The sequence below is a fragment of the Myotis lucifugus genome, unplaced genomic scaffold, assembly GCF_000147115.1.
Source record: "Myotis lucifugus unplaced genomic scaffold, Myoluc2.0 scaffold_137, whole genome shotgun sequence".
In the NCBI taxonomy this organism is placed as follows: Eukaryota; Metazoa; Chordata; class Mammalia; order Chiroptera; family Vespertilionidae; genus Myotis; species Myotis lucifugus.
Window position 1 is genome coordinate 2,923,692 of NW_005871185.1, and position 18,545 is coordinate 2,942,236.

The following is an 18,545-nucleotide window of genomic DNA, read 5'->3' on the forward strand; positions in this document are numbered from 1 at the left end:
ACCCCCAGGTAATGACCCTTACACCAGAGGAGCGAAACTAATACGATGGGGGAAGGAACTGATTTCACAACAATGAACCCTTGAGTTAAATTACATGATTAGTGTGTCTTAGGAACTGTTGACCTGCGCTGGGCATACCTGCTCACCTGGGGGTGAGGTGGAAATGGGTTTAAAAAAGAAAAGAACAAAATACAATTCGAGATTAGCTATGTTGCAGATTCCCAGACTCCCTCCTGACACACCATATAGTAGGGTCTCTGGAAAAGTCTGTAACTTCCCCAAGCCCCCAGTAAGTGTCAGAACCCTTGCTGAGGCGAAGCACCAAGATGTTTGAGCTATTTTTATTTACAGTCGAATCCTAGCCCTGCCCAGTGTGCGTCATATTTTGCCTTCACATAACAGTTACATGTTTGTGGGGTTTGCCAAAGAGCTCTCTTGAAACACCGAAACCTGAATCTAGAAGCAAATGGAAAGCAACCTTTTGATGGGAGGGTCTGAAAGCCTGCATGTTTGAAAACCTGGGTTATTAATCCATATCAAGCCTCTAAAAAACCAGCCCCAACATCAAAATGTATTTTTAACCAGAGCTCAAGTAATCAGGCCCTGCTCTTGAATACAGTTGTTTTATGCAAATGAGCCATATTTATTTATTTTAAAAGGCCAAGAGGAATTCTTGGAAATGCTCTGTTAGTCACGCATTTGCATTGCCATATGCTGTTGGAGGCAATAAAACTGCCTTTCTTTAAAAATGTCAGTACTTGAGGCTTCTTTCCCAAGTCAGACTAGACTTCCTCTCCAAAAAGTCTGAAGGCCTTAATGGAGATTAAATGTGTGTTTTCTCCTGCTGCACTTAGCCAGCAGCAAAGAGAAATTGAGGCGGGGGTTTTAGAATGAAAGGGCACCTTGTTTGCAAAGCCCCCTGTTTCTAAGGTAGAAGGCATCCACGTGGGGGAAAAATTCTTGGGCCCTTAGGGCAGCGCGGCAGGGTGATTAAATGCACACGCGGCAGAGTCAGCACCAGCATCGCCCAGCTCTGAAACAGCCTCCCACTTCCATCGGGTGAGCTGGTACCCTCTCTGTGCTTCAGTCTCTTCCTCTTCAAAATTGGGAATTTTAACAGGAGCGACTTCACAGGGCTGTTGTGAGGATTGAATGAGATAAAGCACCTAAAAAGCTAAGCAGAAATCAAGTTCAATCAATGGCAGCCCTTACGCACTTGGAGAGAGACCATGGGTGAGTGGTTTCTAAAGAATGAGCCAGTGGGCCTGTTGGTCTGATTTGCACTCCCCCCTCCACCGCCCCCCCCTCTTTCCAGCATCAGATCACCTGAGAGCTTGTAAGAAATGCAAAATCTCAGGCCTCACCCCAGAACTACAGCACAGAAACTCTGGGGGTGGGACTCAGCACCCTATGTTTTGACAAGCCTCCTGGTGATTCTGAACTGGGCTGAAGTGCTTAGAGAACCGCTGGGGGAAGTTAGGGGCCGGAGGCTGGAGGCTTGGCAAGCAAGAAGCTTCTTAAGGTCAAGCAGTTTGTGGTCAAGAAAGAGGTTGGACTCAGCTCTCTATACAGGAACCCAGACAAATATGTCTCACGCTGTTGTGAGTGTGGGATTGGGAGAAAAGGCATTTAGGGGCCTGGAGTGTCCAACCAAAGCATGGGACTCTCACCAGTAACCAAAACGCCGTGTACAGCAGCGTTGTTTGCAAAGCACCCCCGCCCCCCAGACAGCATCTCAAACCTTACCACCTCAGATGCCTTCTCTCCTCCATGCCCAGCCCCTCCCCAGGTCCCAATGCCCAGGGGTGCCCCCAGCCCCATTTCCCCCTGGGACTTGAGCAGACGGCACTGCCCCACTCTGTCACCAGACAAGAGCAGCAGAGAAGCCTGAGGCTCCTGCTCTAGACGTGTGCAAAGAGGGAAGCCGTGGCAGGAAAGGCTCTCAGAAGAGCAGTTCTAGCCATACTGTTTGAAATACTAGTAGGGAATCTTCTCCCTCCCTCTTTCCTCCCCAAAGAGCCAGAAGGTCGAGATGGAGGGAGGCAGGCTGGAGGGGCTAGAACAAAAGACTTTGGAAGCCATCTGCATAAAGGTAATTTTACAAAAGTCTCGGGAAAAAGAAAACAGAGAAGTCTGGGGGCTTTGGAGAGAAGATATTGAGAGGAGGCACAAGGGGTGGCTAAAGTGCTCCTTAAAGATTTCAACTTCCCTTCCACACACAATAGTTGAGCACCTACTGGATGCCAGGCACTCTGCTATAGACTTTGAGAGGCAGAAATGCCTAAGATGCATTTCTTCTCCTCGAGGAAAGACAGGAGAAAATAGAAAAACTTCTCTTTGCTGCTGGCTAAGTACAGCAGAAAACACACATTTAATCTCCATTAAGGCCTCAGACTTTTTGGAGAGGAAGTCTTGTCTGACTTGGGAAAGAAGCCTGAAGCCTGAAATTTTTAAAGAAAGGCACATTCCTCCCAAAATGACATCTGAAATTAGAAGAACAAGTCAACTCCCAAAGTGTCTTTAAACATTTGGCTCAGATTTGAGACGAGGGGTTCAGCACACAGTTGTAATGCAAATTGTCCACCCCCGATACCTCTCCTTTACCGGCACATACATCCCTGTGTGTGTGCGTACATGTGCCCCTGTGTGTGCATGCACGCGCGTGTGCACACACGCACACACACTCTTCACCTGGCCAGTGAAGGTTAGGCCTCGCTGCTGCTGGCCCTGCCACTGTACTTCAGTCTTGATCACAAAAGCATCAGAAGTTCATTACAGAAACAAATCCTAGCAGTACATTAGCCAACTCGAACCTAGCTTCCCTTCAATGAAGTCAGGGTAAAGGAATCTGACAAGCACAGATTTAATTTCCTGTGAAATGCACAGGGGTTTAAAGACTGCAAGAGAAGCAGGATTTGGACAAATACATTTTGGGTTTTATCACACGATTCACATAAAAACCCTTTGCTGTGCTGAGCAAGCCCAGGCCCCTGGCTTTCACGGTCCTTGACATCAAGCATATAGAATCGGAGTCTGAGCTCAGCCCTCAGCCCTTGGACTGCTACTCCTTGCGGGGACATGAGTCAAAGCAACTTTGCTGGTGTGATGCTGGGTTTAGGCCGCACCACGCTGCCTGTCCCAGTGGTCACTTCCCTAGGTCGCTGTCCCACGTCCACACTTTCTCTAGATGGGAGCCAGTCAGGTGTTAGGCCAGGGCAGAAAGGAGACTCTGAAAGGGACCCTTTGTTGCTCTACTTGCCTCAGCCCCCAGCTGCTCCAGAGATCTGTTCTCTTGCTCCCTGAGGAAGAAATGAGCTTTCATTCCCCCTCAGGCCTCTGCTGTTACCTATTTCCCAGCTCAGTCCCAAACAGCCCAGTGAATTTTTCAGAAAGACCACAGCTGGTGTGTCAGGGTCCAGGTACAAATATTAAAATAATCCAGGGAGGAAAAAATCCCAGAACCCCTTGGGTGTCGTTTTTACAAAATGTTCTTCTGATCATTCTTACACATTTGGGGTTATTCTTCATTTGTCTTCTGTTGTCCTCTGTGGGCCTTTTCCTCTGCCACTTCTTTTTTTCCTCTCTATGTTGCTTCCCAAAGCATAAGCTACATGTCTATGATACGAAACAAAGTTGATTCCTAAGTTTTTGGGTGTTTCTTTTTAAAGGAGGTTTCTTATACAAAACACAACCCTGGCTGCAGCTGGAGGCTGCTGGGGTTTCTGCGCCTTGTTTTAATGCATGGCCCCTTTCATGGAACCCGGGGGAGTTCCCAGGAGTGGGGGTGGAGAAGAAAGAGGAGGGGGGAGGCGTGAACCTTTACACCCAAAGTGGGACTCAGAAGAATTTACAGCGTCTTTTCTGGAGACCGTTAAGATTTTATTGCCCTGGTACCAGCAGTTACAATGCCCCATGGAGCTGGAGCTGAGCCCCTGCCAGGCATCCTCCGGCTCTAATGCTGAAAAGAGGCCAACTGCACTGCAGGCTCCCTTCAGGAAGCCAGAGGGAGCTGCCTCCGGTGGGAGGTGGGTCAGAGGACAGATAGAAACCCAGAAAGTAAGCAGGGGAATTACAAAATCACACCTTCGGCTCCTCAAACAGAGCAGGCTTTGGGTGACTTTCTACCATTTCCTCGCTTATGATGCTAAACAAATGTCATAACAAACTCGAAGGCTGGGGTTCCAATTCGTAAACTAGATAGAGATCCTAGCAGCACAGACCTTATTGGATTGTTGTGAGGAGTAGATAAGACAAAGGAGTAAATAAGAGTTTAGTACAGTCCTGGTTCACAGTAAGAGCTTATTGTAATATTGTTTTACATTGGTGTAATTATAAATGACTAGAGGCCCGGTGCACGAATTTGTGCACTGAGGGGGTGGGGTGTCCCTCAGCCCAGCCTGCACCCTCTCCAATATGAGACCCCTCGGGGGATGTCCGACTGCCGGTTTAGGCCCAATCCCACAGGTCACCCCTAACTGCCCTCCCCTGCCGGCCTGGTGGCCCCTAACTGCCATCCTCTGCAGGCCTGGTCCCCCCCACAACTGCCCTCCCTCCCCTGCAGGCCCGGTCACTCCAACTGCCCTCCCCTGCCAGCCCGGTCACCCCAACTGCCCTCTCCTGCTGGTCCAGTTGCCCCCAACTGCCCTCCCCTGCCAGCCTGGTTGCCCCTAACTGCCCTCCCCTGCTGGCCTGGTCCCCCCAAACTGCCCTCCCCTGCCAGCCCGTTGCACCTAACTGCCCCTCCCTTGCAGCCTGGTTCCCCCAACTGCCCTCCCCTGCTGGCCTGGTCACCCCTAACTTCCCTCCCCTGCTGGCGTGATTGCCCCCAACTACCCTCCCCTGCCGGCCATCTGTAGTGGCCATCTTGTGCAAGAGCATGGCGGTCAATTTGCATATGACCTCTTTATTATATAGGATGGCATGGCAGGAAAGGGGAGACCAGCACACTCACACTTCCTCTGAATGTGAGTGTGGAGAAGAGACATTCTTACCTCTAACCCACTGTGGATGTGAGGGGAAAGACTTGTAAAAAAGGAAGGAAAGTGAAAGAAAAACGATAAAAGTAAAAGGGATTTATATGGGGAAATAATTGGGAAAAGGCATGCAAAAGAGAACTAAGTGAAAGAAAATGAAAATTGTTGAAGATGGAAAGAAGTTTTGCAGGCCAGACAGAGACTGAGCAGGAAATGCAGATGAGCGGCCAGAGGCCTAGGTGTCTGGGAATGTGCAGGTTTGGTTCACTACTTCAGGGAGGTGGACCATTAAAAAGAAACCTCAGCAAAGCTTCCTGCACACGTGTAATCCCTCTGTATACTTGCTGTCAATCACAAGTCCTCCCTCACAGCGCTCACCAGCCACTGATAAATAACCCCCCTCGCTGCCACAGGCCCACACCTGTAGACTTTACTGTGACCCTAAAAGACACTGTGCTCCCTCAGGTAATGTTCAACATTTTGTGGCTGGGTACCTACCTCTGCTGCAAAGGGCAGGGCTAAATTGTCCCATGCCTGGAGCTTGGCCCGTGCTTAATCAGTGTCTGTTGAATGAATGAATGAATGAATGAATGAATAAATGAGTAATGTGGTATACCGGAGGCAGGCCTACATACAAACAAGCCAACAAGACTGCCAATTGCTGCAGGTTTTCTTTAGGGGCAGAGTGAAATGCTCTGTAATTAGATGGTGGTGATGGTGAGTATTAAATGTGAATGTACTAAAACCCACTGAATTGTACACTTGAAAATGGTGAATTTTACAGTATGTGAATTATAGCTCAATACATAAATAAAAAGGCATAAGCTATAGCCTTGGAGAAGCAAACAGTCATGACTAGCATTTCTCTTCCAATTTACTCTCAATGGTGGGTCCTCTTCCCATCCCCTTGCTCCTTCTCAGAACCTAAGGACAAAATAATGGCCTTTAAAAAGTCTCTTTCAAGTTCTTCTTGGATTTTTAAGTTCTCGTATAATCTAAGTGAGACCAAGGATGGTTAGAGCTCATAGAAATGAGGGGGCTAAATAAGAGGGGCTCAGTTTTCTCTTGAACTGTGTAAACTGTTCATGCTCAAACATCCTGAAGGGAACCTCTTCACATGGTCCCAGCTACTGAGCAAAGAAATTCTAGGGAGTCAATGGCAGTATTACCTACTCTTCCTGGCACTCAAAGACATTCCCATGAACATCAGTGATTTTCCAGGTGGGATGAAGGAAAACGAAATTTAGCAATAGATTCACCTGCCCTTTAAAGCCCCCTCCCCACTCAGATACCTGTCTACACACAGACACCTTCCTAGTATTGCGAACTGTTGTTTCCTTTGGACACTTCCGTTTTGTGAGATGGGTGGTTAACTTACACACAGCACTATTTTCAGAGTATTCCATGTGGAGCTTATTTCAATTGCTGTACTGGCAAAGGAAACTCCCAAATCTTAAGCACCGTTCAATACATCAGTAGCAGACTCCTTAGACAAACAGGATTTCAGGTTTGGGGCTGGTGTCTGCTCTATTCCTATAAAATAGAAAGGGAATGAGTCCGTACATGTCTGCATCCCACTGTAAGGTTTGGTCCAAATAAAATTGGAAAAAGCAAGCTATCTTATATTTCAAGTTCCTTCTACACTATCCTATTCTGAGCAGAGTAAAAATGTGAAACACTGAAATGCTACTTATTCAAATGTAATCTTGAACTAAAGCAAACATTAAAATCTTGATTCATTCAGAGGCTTTGCTTGAACTGGGCAGTGGGGGCAGGGGCAGAGAGTTAGTTTATTGCCCGAGGAGCCACTCCCATTTCACCACTACACCCCATAAGCAACGTGTTTAATATGTATTTGAATATATTCTTGCGATACATATTACTCTATGTGTTTATTTTTATTTTCATAATTGGATTCCACATTTTAATCTCTGACATGAGGATGCATTTTGCAATCAATTGTACGTCATAGTTTCATTGGCAGAATTTTTACTTTCTGAGTCAAAACAAAGCAATGGTGGATAGTATAGTAAATGGTATTTAAATTCAATGAAATTTGCTATTTAACACATTATATTTCATACTCCCCGCCCCCCGCTCCGGAGTACCAATTTAAGACCATGCATTTGCCACACACTCGTTTTATCTGTTGTTGCTTATTGCTCCTAGCACTCCAGGGTGAGTCTCATCATACTGCATCTACCCACTCCCTAAAACCACAGACAGTATTGGAAGAAGCATCCTTGTCTATATCCCATGTGGACTATTGTAAGCATGTCACTGGGATAGTGTATCTAGGAGTAAAATTGCTGGCTCATAGGTTTGTGAATATTAATTTGACAAAGTAGAGCCAGACTGTTCTCCAGAATGGCTACAATATCCATTTTCGGCCAGCAGATCCCCTGTGCCTACATCTCTGTCAACACTTGGCATTATTCAGCTTCCTCATTTTACCTGTGAGAAAAGAGAAGTTTGTATGAATGGATTCTCTTCCCTTTTATGAAGAAGTAGATGTAGCTAGTGGTACCAAAGTCTGGGCTATGCCAAGATGGCTCTATGGCCATTCAGATGAACTATGTGGTTTCTTACACTGCATTACTTCAGTCATAGAGAATGTCCCTTAGCCTCTCTGGGCATCAGTGTTCATATCCCTTAGTTAAAGGAGTATTATTTGATGATGTCCAGGACTCTTTTCAAATCTGCAATTCTCCGAGTGTGAATACTCTTTAGTGCATCATTAGCCATCACCTCTGATGGTCTCCAAGTGTCTTTGGGCTTCAAGATGTTGGAAATGATGGGCTATTCTTTGCACCTTTTTACAGTGGTTGGCAAACTGCGGCTTGGCAAACTTCAGCTCGCGAGCCACATGCGGCTCTTTGGCCCCTTGAGTGTGGCTCTTCCACAAAATACCAGCTCTTCCACAAAATACCGACTTCTGCGCATGGGCCACGAAGTTTCAATCGCACTGTACGTGTGCGCCCGCACGTGGTATTTTGTGGAAGAGCCACACTCAAGGGGCCAAAGAACTGCTTGCCAACCATGGGTCTAAGAGATAAGAATACCTATTGAATAATCAATCATCCATATTCGATGCCATCCCCTTTAATATAAACTTCCTCTCCCAACTCCTTCCCACCCTCAACTGAGACAATGCCAGAAACAAAGGATGAGGTACACAGTGTGCCTTTGCAAAGCCCTGGAGTATATTAGATTAGTTTTGTTCCTATCTGAAAAACATTACTTCCCCTGTTCTGGTGAGGGATGGATCCCATCATTTCACTAAGGCAAAGTCCAAACAAGGAATTGATGTCACCCAAACAGGAAGAAGCCATAGGTCCATCCTCAGCCGTTTTTTGAATAAGGGTAGAGAACTGAGGTAGGAGTTGGGGGTTGCTTTGAGAGTTTTTATGGCTAAATGCTCACTCCCAATTGTTTCTCTTTCCACTGGATGAGGTCTGCAAACCTCCTGGCTTACAGCCACTGCCTGCAAGGATCGCTAGTGCATGTGCATGTATGCCAGCCTCACCGATGCCCTCTGACAGCTCCCCGAGGGGGACCAGCCCTTCTTGGGCCTCACAGATGACAGTGTGGCAGTTGTTTTCTACCAGCAGTCTCCACATTTAAACCCATCAGCCCCTTCCCGTGTCACACGCTGGTCAGGATTCCAAAACTCAGAGACCTGGAGAGGCTCTACTTTTGGCTGAGTTTCAGCTTCCTATTATCAGGAAGAAAGAGATAAGGCACATCACTCACTGTGGAGGGAAATTCCAGGGGGAGATCGTTCAGGTCCTGGGCTCTCTCCTTAGAGCTAGGATTTCTTGTTTCTCTCTCTCTCTCTCTCTCTCTCTCTCTCTCTCTCTCTCTCTCCCTCTCTCCTAGGCCTGTTTAGTTCCAATATGAATACTAATACCTCCGTCTATTCAAGCATTGTAAATGACAGGGTAGGCATTGGCACTGAGGGGTCTTCAACTAGACGCACACACACACACACACACACACTCACACATGTGTATATATATGCTATCTCACGTAATGCAAGCATTTTGTTACCCCAAACAAAGGACACTTGGCTGGCTCTCTTGCTTGCCTTTTGCCTGGCTGTCCCAATGAGCCCCTTTGTCAGCAGCAGGATTCCATCTTCTCCCCTCGATAGCCGAGCTGGGAGATTTATTTTACTCTGTGATGGCCCAAGTTTGCTTATTGGGAAAAGCTGCTTAGCCAGTTCTCATCAGCTCTGCTGGGACCTGGATGGGAAACTCAGTACAGCCCACATGGAATATTGCTTTGGCTTAGCTGCAGGATTACGGTTCAGAGTTCCGGCATGCTTGCCTTCACTCACTCTGCAGGGTCATCTCAAGGACACATGGGGCCCTGCACTGCTAGAGTTGGTGGGGGTGTATTCTAGTCTGGGCTTATTGCCTCTTTTTTAAACTTTAAGTAATATATTATATTAGAAAAAAAAAGAAACAGTGCATGGAGAAGTCCTAACTTTATTGATCACACTAACTGAGATAAATGAACAGTATGACTAGCCTCATCAGGTCACACCAAGTGTTTTACCAACAGAATTCTGAGGGGGGAAAACATTTTGTGATTTTTAGAGCTCTTTTTTCGACGTGGAAATTGCAGACACTGGATTGTGGACCTCGTTAGTGGCAAAAGCATACGAAGCGCAGAGTTGGAATTCACTTCTGAGTCCGAATGACGACATGAACCATGCTTCTTACACTACAATATCTTATTCCTGCTGATAAATAAGAAATGTCAGCCATAGATTTTATATGAGAAATTCTTAAGCTCGCGATACTTGGAAATGGAATGCTGTAGCCGTGGAGCTTTGCTGGGACAGGCCTTGGGCCCCTTCACCACAGCCTCCCCCTCAGCTGTGTCCCAGCGCCATGTGGACACCCACTGGGTACATCAGGCACAGGACCAGGGACCCACCATCCTGTGAAGGACTCTCAGCATGTTTTCGTGTGTCATAAAATCAGAAGAAAAAAAATGAATATACTATATACCAATGGAGTTTTAAAGGATACTTTTTAATACTTTTTTGTGGAGAAAGGTGTACACAAATAGTTAGGGCCTGTGACACCCTGCCTGTCTTCTTAAATAATCTAGAAAGGGTATGGTGTGAATTTATAATCTGTGTATAGCATTGCCTCCTCTTTCATTCACTTGGGGAGTTATATCATCATAGAAATCCTTAAGTAGGAAACATTTGCTTCCCTTGGCAGGCTGTTCTTCTTGGCTAACATAAAAGTTGATACAAATATGTCCAAATACTCAGATATACAAATGTGAACAGATACTTAAAGCTCAATATACATAAGCTATATCCAAGAATTGGTACCCTAACTTGTCCCTGGGTATACATTCACAAGCACCAGGGGGCAGCCCCAGGAACTTCTCTGTAAACATATTCACCAACACACACACACACACACACACACACACACACACACACACACACACACACACTCCAACAATAAAGCAAATAGACAAGCAGCCAAGAAGATCAAATTTACAACCCATGAACAGTTACAAAGAGAAAGGTCCTAGATTTGGAGCCCAATCTGTGGTAGGTAAATAAAGGGGGGAGTGGGATGGGGAAAAGGAGAAAGCTGTGCAGATTGAGCCAATGCATGCAGGATTACTATTATTTGAGATCCAGGACCAGATGGTCATTAATGATGGCTCTCAGAGCTTCCCTGGTTAGGCATCCCTGCTCTTTGAGAACTTCAGATCTGCACAAGCCAGCAAAAATGTCAGATTTGAGGACTGAGTTGGGGATTAAGAGGAGGGGAGAAAGGGAAGAGATAGAAGGGTTTTTTTAGGGGTTCCATGGTTCAAAACAAGTTCAGAAACAGCTGAAAAAGTTACAGGAGCTATCTCATTAAGTGGACCCCCTTCACATCTTACTTTTCCCATTCCACCCACAATTCCCTTCCCTTCATAGAATGTACCCAGCAAAACAGCTGAAGAAAGATCATCTGCCCTGTTCTTCAAAGCCAAGTTATTATTATTTTTTATTATTAATTAAGGGTAAATATGTGAGGCAACCTCTGGACAAAGATGCCTTCTAGCCCTGCCTGTTTGGAATCAAATCCCAAGCCCATACCGATAAGATGTATGCTTGTCATGGGACTTTGGACTTTAGTAAGGTTCCTATAATATTCATTTAACTAGACTGTTGGGAGATTGGGTGTGTAATCCAACAATTATCAGGGTTCTCTCCAGCGAGTCTTCAGTTGATTATTCAGGAAGTTTTTTTGTATTTTAGTTGTAATTCCAGTTTGGTCCTGGGAAAGTGTCCATGCAGCGTCCACTTACTCTGCCACCATTTTTAATCTCTGCGCATTCCACAAAGATATGATGATTCCTGCTGAAATAATCCTATCTAATAAAAGACAAAAAGGGTAATTGACCATACCTTCGCTACGCTTCCCATTGGCTAATCAGTGCCATATGCAAATTAACCGCCATATTTGATGGCGGTTAATTTGCATACTGCAGGCAGGGCTGGCCAGCGCCAGATGCCATCCGGGCCCCGTGTGCGGCCCTGAGCAGCCTGGCTTAGGTGGCGCTATTGCGTCACCTAAGCCCCGCCCAGCCGGGACCCCGTGTGCCACCTAAGCCCCCGCCGCCTAAGCCCCACCCCCAGCTTGGACCCCGTGTACCGAGTAAGCCCCATGCGCCTAAGCCCCGCTGCCAGCTGGGACCCCATGACGATCCCAGAGCAGGCAAGTGCGGAGGGCGGGCGACCCCCAAGTGGGCCTGCTCCTGGGATCCCCATGGTGATCCCAGAGCAGGCAAGTGCGGAGGGCAGGTGGCCCCCAGGTGGGCCTGTTTCTGGGATTGCCATGGCGATCCCAGAGCAGGAAAGTTCCCCACAGGCAGCACCCAGCAGGGCCTACCCCTGGTCTCTGCAGTGATCAGGTGATTCATGAGCAGAAAAGCGCAGCCTGCAGGCAGCACCCCACCCTGGCCACAGCTCAAAGGAGAGAAAAACATGCAGTGGAGGCCAGGATCCTGAGAGATCAACACAGAGGGGCGCCTGCTCCAAGCCTCCACGGTGTGGCTGGGGGCAGGCCCCCAGCAGACACACACACTCACACACACACACACACACACACACACACACAGCGCCTGCTCTGAGCCTCCAATGCCGCTTGGGGCAGGCCCCCAACGGACACATACACACACACACACACACACACAGGATGCCTGCTCCGAGCCTCTGCTGCCAGACTGTGGCCATCAGTAGGACATCCACTGAGGGCTCCCGGACTGTGAGAGGGGCAGGCTGGGCTGAGGGAACCCCACCCCCCAGTGCACCGGGCCTCTAGTAATAATAAAAATAGTAATAATAATGATAGCCCTAGCCGGCTTGGCTCAGTGGATAGAGCGGCAGCCTGTGGACTGAAGGGTCCTGAGTTTGATTTCCGCCAAGGACACATGCCTGGGTTGTGGGCTTGATCCCCAGTAGGAGGCGTGCAGGAGGCAGCCGATCAATGATTCTCTCTCATCGTTGATGTTTCTTTCTCTCTATCCTTCTCTCTTCCTCTGTGAAATCAATAAAGAAATATATATTTTTTAAAAATAATAATAATAATAGGAGGGGTGGGGAAGGAAGAAGAAGGAGGAGAAAAAGAAGGAGGAGGAATGGGAGGAGAAAGAGGGACATCTGTAATAATCTCAACAATAAAGATTTTTTAAAAAAGAAAAAGAAGGAGGAGGAGGAAGATGAGGAGAAGAAGGAGATAATTATGTGCTTGGTGTTGTGCTAAGTACTTTATCTGCAGTGATCTCATTTAATCCATTCAGCCTTGTGAATTAGGCCCTGTTATTATAGAGAAGGAATTTTACAGACAAGGAAAGTGAAGCTTCGAGATGTTAAATAACTTACCCAAGTTATCACAGCTAGTAAATAGATCAGATGCACTGTAACTCCAATCTGTTACTGTTATGTAATCTAATTTGCATTTTTTCTCATTGTTATTTGTCCTTTAGGTTTTTTCCCCAAAAATGTTAACTACTAGAAATAGTATGGCAAGGTACTTTTTGAATCTAAAGTTTTTCTCTTATTCTTGATTATATTCTTAGAATAAATTCACAGGAGTAAGACCAAATGGTTGCATCAATTGGTTTAAATATATTCGGGTCTCATAATGTATTGCCAAATTGCATTTTGAAGGGTTTTGCTAATGTACACTGAGAGCATCACTATATGAGTGACTTATTTTTCTCAAATCCTTTCCAACACTGTCTAATTGCTGATGAGACTTGGCAACTTTCTGGACGCAATTCCATGGTCAATGGCAAAGGTTCCCAGGAATTCCATTTCAGTGGCCTGGAGCATTTGAAAGCTGTGAGCCTGCTGGGTTACAGTAGGCTCCCTGAAGGCCCACCGCTCTTACCCACCTCCCATCTTTTGGCCAGTTCCTATAATTCTACATGAGGGACTCGTCCTTTTGGCTTAAGTTTAGAGTTTTTCTACAATTTTTCCCTGTAAGGCATTACTTTTAAATGCCTGTCAACTATTTATACTCTGTTGTAAAGGTGAAGAACCAGATTATTTTGAGAAGGAAAGGAAGCCAGGAGACAGTGATTGGAGTTCTGGGGGTGAGGGGTGAAGGTGGGGTTGGGGAGAGACTGAGAGTCAAGAAGAAAGAAGGTACAAGTCTGGTCCCTCCCCATCTAACCAAGGGTTCCTTTCCAGTGCTTGTGCATTGGAAGGTAGTTTTCATTCACACATTCATTTATTCCAAACACACACACACACACACACACACACACAATTAATGCTTTCCATGAAGTAGGTAGCATTATAAGTATGGAGAGGGATATATCAGTGAAAAGAACAAATTCATTGTCCTTTCAATGCTTAAACAAATATATAATATGATGTTAGAAAGCCATAAATGCTGTAAGTGTTGTCTTTTAGCAGAAAAATCGACAGAAGCCAGAGTCTCGGAGAAGGACTCTCTGGGTAGATAATTACGGACTCAGGGGTTTGGGGCATGTACGTGAGAATGGGGGATATGGCAGGAAAATAACAATCACAAGCCAATCAACCACTAGCAAACAAGGTAGCTCTCTGACTCGTAGAAAGTGCTGTAGACCTCTTGGTTTGTCCCAACGAAGATCTATGATTTGGTTTTACTTTTACATTAAATGTATTAGGCAACAGTGGTTAATAACGTCATGTAAATTTCAGGTGTACAACGTTATCATATGACCAAAAATCTGTGATTTTGGTTGCCAGGCCTTCACTTGGCTGTAAAATGTGACAGATGTGTCTAGATACGTTGTGATTGTTTGTGGCTGTTCATGTTCTGTTTTAGATACCGTGTATTGTCCCAATGAGAGCACCTGTGGTGGGAAGAGCAGGAGGGCCTGAGAGTCAAGGCTCACCCTCACCCGCAGCTCCTGACTGCTCTTTCCTGGGCCTCAATTAACCCCAATTAAGCAGACTGAGGAGTTTGGTGTCTAGAAGGAAGGTCTCCGTGGTCCCTTCCACCCCTGGCCCTTATTTTCTACCCCAGTAGCATTTTGCCTGTGAGGCATGAGTACAGAGCAGGATTAATCCATCAGCTCCACTGGGCTGGGAGAGGAAGGGAGGCAGGCGGAGGAGGAAGTATCAATGAGATTGCACTCCAGTGAGCACTGAAGAGGCTCCATTCATGGGCCAACAAAACCTGGGAGAAGCCTAGGACTTAATCAGCCAAGGAGGCTCCAGCAGCAGGAACAAAGGAAATCACAGCTTGAGCTGGCAATCCAGGCACAGCTTCTGCATTCTCCTTGCGAACTGAGTGTACACACACACACACACACACACACACACACACACACAGAGTGTGAGAGAGGGGGGGGGGCGCTGAAGGTTTCCAAAAGAAAGGGAAAGACAGAGGCAAAAGACAAAGCACCTGAAGAATTAGATGCTAGCTGATATGACTTAAAAATAGACCCATTTTTTACACCATACACAAAAATAAACTCAAAATAGATAAAGGACTTAAACGTAAGACGGGACACCATAAAAATCTTAGAAGAATCCATAGTCAGCAAAATATCAGACGCATATTGTAACAATATCTTTACCGATACAGCTCCCAGGGCAATGGAAACTAAAGAGAAAATAAACAAATGGGACTGACTACATCAAAATAAAAAGCTTCTAGCCCTAGCTGGTTTGGCTCAGTGGATAGAGCATCAGCCTGCGGACTGAAGGGTCCCAGGTTCGATTCCGGTCAAGGGCACATGCCCGGGTTGTGGGCTCGATCCCCAGCAGGGGACATGCAGGGGGCAGCCAATCAATGATTCTCATCATTGATGTTTCTTTCTCTCTCTCCCTCTTCCTTCCTCTCTGAAATCAATAAAAATATATTTAAAATAATAATAAAAAAATAAAAAGCTTCTGCACAGCAAAATAAAGCATCAACAAAACAACAAGAAAGCTCACTGCATGGGAGAACATATTTGCCTATGTTATCTATGATAAGGGTTTAATCTCCAAAATTTACAGAGAACTCATAAAACTTAGCAAAAGGAAGATAAACATCCAATCAAAAAATGGGCAAAGGTCCTAAATAGACACTTTTCGAAAGAGTACATAAAGAAGGCCAAGAGACATATGAAAACATGCTCAAAGTCACTAATCATCTGAGAGATGCAAATCAAAACGACAATGCGGTACCATCTCACATCTGTCAGAATGGCTATCATCAACAAATCAACAAATGACAAGTGCTGATTTTTAATATTTCCTACAACTTTAGTGATATCATACTATGTTAGTACAGTTTTGGTAATATTATTATACTTAAAATCTTTTTTTTGAAATATTAATGTTTATTGCATGTAACATTAAAAATTTTTTTTAAAAGAGCCCCATTTGTTAATGGGGGGATGAGGACACATTTGTAATACCTTAACCAATAAAGAAATTAAAAAAATAAAAAATAAAACGAGCCCCGTTTTAACACCACCTTTCAGGCCATGTTCTAAGAATGTTTATAGTTTAATTTCTTTTTAATTAAGAATATTTTCTACTTAGAACCAAGGAGCATTTTGATGATGCTTAAAATGAAATTTCTGAATAAAATCTTTTCCGGTCCTGGAGTTATTTTAGTTTCTAAGCATATTCTATATAGCAATTGTGAGGCTTTGCACCATGCCTTTCTGTGGAACATGTAACTAGGTCTTCTTTTTTCCTTTTTTTCTTTTCTAGTATTCCAACATCCTTCTAGTGAAGTAGGTTGAGATTATGCATACCCCATTTTAAAAGTGAGAAAACTGGCCCTAACCGGTTTGGCTCAGTGGATAGAGCGTCGGCCTGCAGACTCAAGGGTCCAGGTTCGATTCCGGTCAAGGGCATGTACCTTGGTTGCAGGCACATACCCAGTGGGGAGTGTGCAGGAGGCAGCTGATCGATGTTTCACTCATCAATGTTTCTAACTCTCTATCCCTCTCCCTTCCTCTATGTAAAAAATCAATAAAATACATTTTTTTTTAAAGTGAGAAAACTGAAGTTGTGTTTCTTATGGTTGCTATTATATCTACAGCTGCTGGGCCAACTCAACAGGTGTGGTCATTGCCCCTGAACAGAAGGTCAGATGAATGAGCAGATCTTCATTATCTTCCCACAGGTAAGTGCTGGAAGGAGGATGAGCAGTTAGGATGCCACACAACCACTAGTAACTTTCTGGGAAACAGGGCATGATGAGCCCCGCTCCATGCTAATCTAAATGTGACTCTCTGTGTCTGTCAGATGCTGAAAAATAGTATTAGGATGACTCACAAAATTAAATCATTACTGGTTTTTGTTTTGTTTTGTATTCACATGTTTTTCTTTTTTTAATTTTTTAACATATTTTTATTTGTTTCAGAGAGAAAGGGAGAGTCACAGAAAGATAAAAATATCAATGATGAGAGAGAATCATTGATCAGCTGCCTCCTGCAGCCCCCTCGCCCCCACCGCCCCCACTGGGGATCAAGCCTGCAACCCAGGTATGTGCCCCTGACCAGGAATCGAACCTGGGGTTCTTCAGTCCACAGACCAGTGCTCTATCCACTAAGCCAAACCGGCTAAGGCCACATGTTTTTCTTCATGTGACCTTCTGCTGCCCTCTGCTAGCATAAATTGCATTTTTCTGAAGACAAGTCTGAGTAAATTCACACACACGAGTGTGTATTAGCACCTCAGCTAATGGGCATTGTCTTAAAAAGGAGCTGGAGCTGTCAGCAGGCTTTTGTGCAATCTTCAGCTAAGATATTTACTCTCTAGCTTCAGGGCAAATATTTTTGGCTGAAAGATCTAGGATCAAAATGAAAAGAAGAATCCTGCAAGCAAAGAATAAAGCTTATTGTGTTCAGTTGTTTCTTTACAAGGAATGGGTAAGAGATGTGGGGTTAAAAATCATTGTGTTGCCATGACCGGTAGATGACAGACACAGTTTCTTCTTTTAAAGTATGATCTCGGTAGCCAAGACTAATTATGGGAAAGCACATGGGGAAGGTGTTTCTTCCTCTGGGTTCAGCTATTCTCCTTTGCGGTGCTCCTCTCCTTAAGCGTGACGTGTTCTTACCGATGAATTAGGTGGCCCTTGTCATTCCATCAAGATGCTCAGATCTTAGCCCCAGGCCTGATGTCTCCCTGAGCAGCAGCCCTGACTTGGGACCAAACCCACTTCCTCTCCCTTCGTCAATGCTTTCTAGTCCCCGGTTCTGATCTTCTAATCCAAGTGTGACTTCCTGGTCTGTGATCACTTCAGGCATCATCCCAGCACAGAGAGCTTTAAACTCCTCACCCGGGATCTGCAGGCGAGTGAGTCTGGCCCTGTCAGACCCCTCTTCTCCACCACCACAGAGGGAGCCCCAGCCCTTGCCAGGCTTGTGAGCAAAGCAAAGAAAGCGGTTGCAACTGTAAAACTATTGGGAATCTTTCCTTAGAGAAAGCATTGGGTGGCTCTGCTGCTTCCTGATAGTTCTCCTACTGTGAGTTCTTCGGGACCTTCCAGACCCCACTCAGCTCTCTTCCCAGAGAAGAAACACGGCCTCTGTAGACCTACCAGCCTTTGCAGTTTACCCGTCCACCTCCAAAATTGCCTTCTGCCTTGATGGCATCTTCCGTCAGGAGAAATTGGAGGTGTTTTGCACAACTGGCCCCCGGTGGGCATAGTATATACAGGGTGTCCCCAAAAACTGTAGACACACTTTAACAGCTGGTAGCTCCATTTTGAAAATGAAGTGTATTTTAAACACTGCCTTTATAATTATGCCAAGTGTGCGTATACATTTTGGGGGGACACCGTATATGTTGGCAGAGTTGAACAGACTGCCAAGATAGGGGCTGTCCTGCTATAAAATTCTAATAAAAGTCAGCCTGCAGCTGGGACAGTGGGTTTCAAAGTGTAGTCCCATTCACAGTGGTGTACCTGGGGATGTGGAAGGGGGCGTTCTTCATATGGTAGGGGATTCAGTAAGAGAGTCATGAGGTTGCCATTGCCAACAATATTTGGGAGCTTTGGATAAAAGTACAGCCTTGCCAGGAAGCAAAGGGATGGTCAT

At 45.5% G+C, this 18,545-nt stretch overlaps 1 protein-coding gene across 1 annotated transcript in view; it reads left to right on the plus strand.

The window, feature by feature from the left end:
- Positions 1 to 16,378, plus strand: part of GTPBP8 (GTP binding protein 8 (putative)) — a 97,294-nt gene extending 80,916 nt beyond the window's left edge. The window contains exon 7 of the transcript XR_002830655.1: positions 16,207 to 16,378. The gene's annotated coding sequence lies outside the window, so the exon portion shown is untranslated. The remainder of the gene's footprint in view (positions 1 to 16,206) is intronic.
- Positions 16,379 to 18,545: the final 2,167 nt, after the last annotated feature.